This window comes from Papaver somniferum, chromosome 11, assembly GCF_003573695.1.
Source record: "Papaver somniferum cultivar HN1 chromosome 11, ASM357369v1, whole genome shotgun sequence".
Taxonomy (NCBI): domain Eukaryota; kingdom Viridiplantae; phylum Streptophyta; class Magnoliopsida; order Ranunculales; family Papaveraceae; genus Papaver; species Papaver somniferum.
Window position 1 is genome coordinate 33,361,445 of NC_039368.1, and position 7,045 is coordinate 33,368,489.

Sequence of the window (7,045 nt, forward strand, 5' to 3'; positions counted from 1 at the left end):
GCATTTAGGGTTTTATTATCCTTCTTTTATGCTTTTGGAAGATACTGGATATTGGAGAAGCATGCTTGTGTTGTTCTGCCTCGGGTTTCCTTTTACTTCCTTCAGCAACAATGTTTGTGGAAAGTTGGAGATTGTATTGTTTGTATACCAGACGTCGGCTGCCGCAAGTTTCACGAGGTTCCTAAAATTTTGTAATCTTTGATCTTTCCAATAAAGCGTGTGCAGTAGTTGTCGATCGTTTGGATGCTTCATGAAATTATTAGAAAGTATCGAATCAGATATTTTCCAATAAGGCTCTGTATAACGGGATCATTCCATTGATGCAAAATCTACTAGTTGTTGCTCAATGACATTTGGATCATGACAATCCAAAGCTTAAACTCTGAACCTTTTCACATAATCATTGGGATGTTCATTGTTCCTCTGAAACATCCTTACAAAATCAGAGAGAGTAACTAGTTCTGAAACGAAGTATTTTCTGTAAAAAGCATTAATAATTTCTCTCCAACTGGTGATGCTTCGTAGTGCGATATTGTTGTACCATGTGTATATTCTGCCTATTAGAGATTTTGAATACTATTTCAAACGGAAAACATGATTGTACTCATGTTAGCCCAATGACTCTAGGAATCGTGAGACATGTTTCTGGTGTTGCCAGTTTCATCGTAAAGTATGAATGTTGGAGAAGTGTGAAATTTTTGGAAGGGGAACTCTCTGTAAAAGCAGAAGGATATGGAGGTTAGTAAAGAAGGACAAATGATATCTTGTCTTTCCCACTATCCTCCATAAAGCGCTCCAAATCTTTATGAGTGATGAAACTTGCTGGTTCCTTTGCTGGTGGGTTATCTGCAACATTGCGGATGATAGACGCATTTAAATGTCTATTTTGATCTCGATTTTCTACATTGTTAGTACCCGTTTATGTATTTATTTTATTATTTAATGTATGTGTAGGTACTTTTGGAGGAATAAGCCTTATTTCACAATTGTTTGGTAACTATAATTGATTCCTTAAGACTTTTGGCACTTATTTTAATTAAATTATTTTCATTAATTAGTTCTGATTTCGTTTAATGGTGTATGCTTAGACCTAAGAGCTTTTGATATACCATGCTTGTGATTTACATCTAATATTTTAGAAATCTACCTTGGCAAAGAAATAGAGTCCATAAAAGAGCTACAATTGTTAAGAACCAATATATGCATCACTCGATTTTGATTAATGGTGGAATCCTGAGTCTCAGTACCTCTCGACATTGTGAAAATCTAGTGTATATATTTTCTTTTTATTATTTTTGTTTATTAAGTGTTAAAATCGAATCTCAACAAGTCCGAGAAACGAACTTTTGTTTACCACTATAAAAACAACATCAGCAGATTTCAGGATCAGCGTTTGAGGAAGTTTCCTTAGCTTTTCCTTTATCTGACTAGCGTACGGGATGAGTTTGTTCAGACGACAACTTGTCTGTGAGAGTCTTGAGGTAAGTGCACAACTATTTTTGTGTTGCAGCCATATCTGTATGATTTGGCAAGAACTTCCTTAACCTTCTTGATATCAGCTATGGTAGGTGGATCTTCTATGATTTCTTCAGGATCTCGGAAGAAAAAAGGATTATTGCCTGTACCGATATTAGTTTCAGCATGGACACCATTATTGTTGGTTTGAGGGGTAATATCGATAATATTGTTGTTGGAAACGGGAAGAGTGACTGGAGTACCACCATTGTTGCTAGTGCTAGCAATGTTTGAGTTAGGTTAGGATTTGTGACTGAGCCTGGCCTAAGATCGACCATATTCGACGAATTGGCATTGCAACCGAGAGATTAATCTCCCATTGTGGTCGCCAAATTGTTGATGGGTGAAAACAATTTACTGGTTTTTGAGGAAAAGTGGTGAGATGAGCGGTTCCTTGAACGAGCAAATTTTCCAAATCTTTAGCAAACAGATGCACTGCACGGTAGTGCTTTGAGTTCAAGAGATCAATCAATAAGACTCTAAACCAAGACAATGGTCGTTCCAGAGTCAATTCGGTCACAAAGAGGGATGAGGTTCGATCTTTAGGAGGAAAGCTGAGAAGTGTGTGAGATGAATCATAATCGAGGATTGTGGATGTGTTGGAGACTTCTTCATGTTTTCTATGAACTGTTGAGTTCAAATAAGATACGTTCAGATCGATTGAATTAGGTTCTATTGAGAAATCTTGTTGTTCAATCGTGGATTGAGGAACTTATTTATATTACAAGAGTAGTAGAAACATTGATCCCAGCAAGTATGACGGTTATCGAGGAATGAAAGAATAAGCAAGTGAAAATCGTGTTTGAAACTATTCCACATTATGCGGGCGACTTGGTTAATGTCCATCCACTAGTTTGCTAACTCCTTCAACTTCTTTCACGACTTAATCATATTTGTCATCGTGGGTGTACACAAGTTTCGTAGGCTGCCAGACCAAAACCCTAGTGAATATTCCCCCCCCCCCCCTTCCTCAACAATGTGACTTGGCTAGATCATGAGTCTTACCCTTGGTGAGTCGAGCATAATGGACGAATATGATATGCTCAGAGACTCATGGTTGAGAGTGAGATGTCTGTGGAGACAACATATTGCACAGATGTCGAGTCTGATGAATTGCGATATATCATTTTACCAGTTGAGGTAATAACGATGTTCTGACAATTTGGATCAACGAACATCCAATGAGATTGCTCGATCATGGACTTATTCTCATATGTCAAGTATTTGACAGGAAATCAGAGATATTGTTAAATTATGCAAAATGCCAATTCTTGGTCTGATATTTCATGAATAATTGAATGACGAAGTGGAATCAGAGTATTAGATTCGATGGTTGTCCAATAAAATATTGGATGATCGGTCGTCCAACCATGTTTCTCAGTTGAGCAAAAATGTTGGTAACAGGACCAAACATTATATATAAATTAAAATTTTGATTGCTGGATCAATATAAAAGTTATCGACGTTTATTGAATTATCGTAAATCTGAAACCCTAATTTTTGAGAACTCTGGATCCTGGAGATGGAGAGTTGTCCAATGTGGGTAGAGATATATCGACCAATCAATGGGCATGAGAGCCCGCCTTTGGTGGTGGATGGACATCCGAGCGTGCAACAATATCCCTGAACGAGGATTCATTATTGGAAAATCATGAAAGATATGAACTATTATTAATTAAAATAATAATAAAGAGATGTGGGACCGACCGACCGACCATGATGGCCAAGGGACCGGCTAGGTCTGGTCATGGTGGTGCATGGGCCATCATGTCCCTCGCGCGTCCATTCCCTAAGGTTTCAGGTGTTTTGTTGGACGTTTGTGCAATTTTTGGATTTTCAGAAGAGTTTGATCTTGACTGAAATTCGTAAATTTTGCTTGGATGAGCAATTAGGCTTTTTTGGAGAGTTGAGCAATATTTGGAAAAATATTTATAACATTAAAATAATATTATTTTAAATTATTGGTTAAAAAAGACCTAATAGTCGTGGGATTGGGCTTTTTTGGAGAGTTGAGCAATATTTGGAAAAATATGGAAAGCTAAGAGTTTGCTCAAACGAGGGAGTTTCAATAGATGAGGGAAAATAATAAAATAATGTTAAAAAAAGGATAGGCGTGGGACCATCCGCGTCTTGGATGGCTGGCCGATGAGCCAGATCCCGTGCGTGCGCCTCTTAATCTTTATTTCTTTTAAATTATTTTCCTTTCCTATTTTGCATAGATCTCCATGTTTCCTCGTTCGTCCATATTTTTTGATGCTTGTTCTTGCATTATTGATAACTACACTCGCACCATTTTCTCGGGGCTTACTAGGTGGTGGCCCATATGTCCTAACATTGAATATTTATTACTAATCCATGGAATTCTGATGGGAAAAGCTGTGAATTTAAGTAATGAAATAATGTAGTAAAAATAGAAAATTTTCTAGGAATTCATTTAATGAATACTGCACTAGAATTAATTGAATGACGGCTCTATACTAGCAGGTAATTTGTCTATGAGCATTATATTTATTCGAGACTCGAGGTATGAGGTGGTAGAAGCATCATACTCGTTCTGAATGTTCATTCTGCATAGTAAGGGGATATTGCTACATCCTGAAGACGTTATTGCTCTATACTAGCAGGAAATGTATCTAGGAGACGCCCAATCATTCTCGATTTTATACAGAAGCGAATACTAAAATTGTTCAGTATTGATGAAATATGCGAAATATTGAAAGCTCATTTGAGAGGATTTAATGATTGCACATTTACGTATGATCTGAAAGGTTATACACTTAGTTAGAGATTTATTATACGTGGATTAGATACGGCTCATACTTATCTAATAATTTATATTCCATGTGTGTAAATATCAAGCTAAACCATCTAACGGTGGATAACGATCACTTGTTTACCAAGTAATCTTAGATTAAATATCAAGTCGAATTTCATCTAACGGTGAATATTATTTGCTTGATTACAAAGCTATCTTAGCTTAAATATTAAGCAATCTTCGATCTTGAAAGCCTATATAAAGATAATCTCTTGTATCTGGGAAAACTAATCCCGACACTTTTGTGTGTCCTAGTTGCAAACTATAGTCGATTCTCTCTTAACCTGGGTTTCCAGTTTTACTATGAAAAATAATTAGACTTAAAGACTTTACTAAGGGATTCGTAAATCCGGGTCCGACTATTTTATTTTTTATAGTTTGTGTATCTTGATCTTACACTTCTATCGTTTTGATTTTATCTCATTTCTGAGTTATCTCAAGTTTATCTCTGATAGGTAAGATATCAAGTACTTCGTCTCAGATTTTATGATTCCACAATAACTTTTTTTATCTATTAGTTAAGTTTATTGCGAGGTGAACAATAATTTAGGCTACTTTCGGGAGTCAGAAGACCGGATTTTGAGGTTTGCTGATCTTTATGGTTATTGCAAAAGATTTCCTATATCACCTTGATCTTTGATCAAAAAGAAAATCAGAATAGGGAAGACAGGTTTGTTTATAAGTCTTCACTTTAGGTCGAAGCAACTTCTAGGTTGTAAATGAAAAGGCTGGGGTCTAACAACCATACACAATATTTCGTTTCGGCAATCTGTATGGATTAAATCCAATATATTTCCAAGAAAATCAACTAGACAGTCAGACTCAATCAAGAAAAATACATCCAAGAGTTATATCTTTGTTTCTCAATGTAATCATCAAATCAAACCGATAGAAATCCGTGAGCCTAATTAATATGAGAAACAACTTGAACTGTACCAACTACCAATATTCAAATGCCAATCAATTTATATCAACAACCAAAGGTTGGATTATCTAATTGATTGAACTATGCACAACCTGTGATATTCAATTATATAGAAAATATAATGCGGAAAAGAAATAACACAGACACCAGAATTTTGTAAACGAGGAAACCGCAAATGCAGAAAACCCCGGGACCTAGTCCAGATTTGAACACCACACTGTATTAAGCCGCTACAGACTCTAGCCTACTACAAGTCAACTTCGGACTGGAATGTAGTTGAGCCCTAACCAATCTCACATTGATTAAGGTAAAGTCGCGTTCCTTAGCCTATGAATCCCAGCAGGACTCTACGCACTTGATTCCTTTAGCTGATCTCACCCGCAACTAAGAGTTGCTACGACCCAAAGTCGAAGACTTGATAAGCAAATATATCTCACACATAAAAGTCTATTGAATAGATAAATCTTTCTCCCACAAAAATACCTACGAGTTTTTATTCCGTCTTTTGATAAATCAAGGTGAACAGGAACCAATTGATACACGGGAATTATATTCCCGAAGAACAGACTAGTAATATCAATCACCTCAGAATGATCTTAACCGTATGGAAGCGGAAAAAGATATTGTGGAATCATAAACGATGAGATGAAGATGTTTGGGACTACTTTTTATCTTACCTATCGGAGATTGAATCTCGAGCAAATCTCACTCAATATGATAGAACAAGATAAGATCAGAACACGCAACTACATAGAAAATAGTTGGGTCTGGCTTCAGAATCCCAATGAAATCTTTAAGTCGTTAACCTAACGGGAAAATTATTCTAAGGCCCCACCCATGGGTTACCCGTAATATGAGGCCCCTAATTAAAAGAAGTTTAAATCTATTCCCTGAATTAGTAAAAGACGCTGATACCCTCATGCATATTATCAATCCCCTAATTAAATAAACTTTAAATTTAATCCCAAATTATTAAAAATTATTAACATATAGAAAAATCATGTCCCCACCACCACCACCACCTAGGACCACCAACCTCCGTCGCCGAACACCACCACCAACACTGCCTGCCACCACCACCATCTCCCAACACATGCATATGGCATGTGTAACGAGAAGTTACACATTCATATGATAAATGTAACGAGAAGTTACACTTTTACATGGCATGTTTACCCAAAAGTTATACAACCATATGGCATGTGTAATGAGAAGTTACACATGCATATAAATGTGGACTCGGTAATTACACATCATAAAGAAACTTACAAAAAAAATGTGTTGCTTTAATATTCATTTACAATAATTTCTCTGTTTATCAAGGTTATTACTGAATACAATAGACGGGTTAAAACACTAGATACGCAAAATGAAATCCTAAAAATAAGCCACAACATTATTTAATAGAAATGTTCCCTTCCCTTCTTGTCTTTCTGATTGCAAGATGCTTGTATATCTGCAACAAAATAAACATTCATGGGATTAAGTTGGTTGAATAGAAAGAGAGAAAAAAATTACAGAACAATTGCAAGACGAATAAAAAATATGACAAAAAGGCACTTGATAACTTATCTCAGCATGTGTAACTTGGAGCTATACAAGCATATGACTAGTGTAACTTCCAGCTACACATGCACATGAATTATGTAATTAGGAGTTGCATCCATTTAGCTTGACAAGTTACATCGCCCTGCAATTCATATGTAATTAGCTACACATCCAAGACGAAAAAAAAAATATGACAAAAAGGCACTTGATAACTTATCTCAGCATGTGTAACTTGGAGCTAC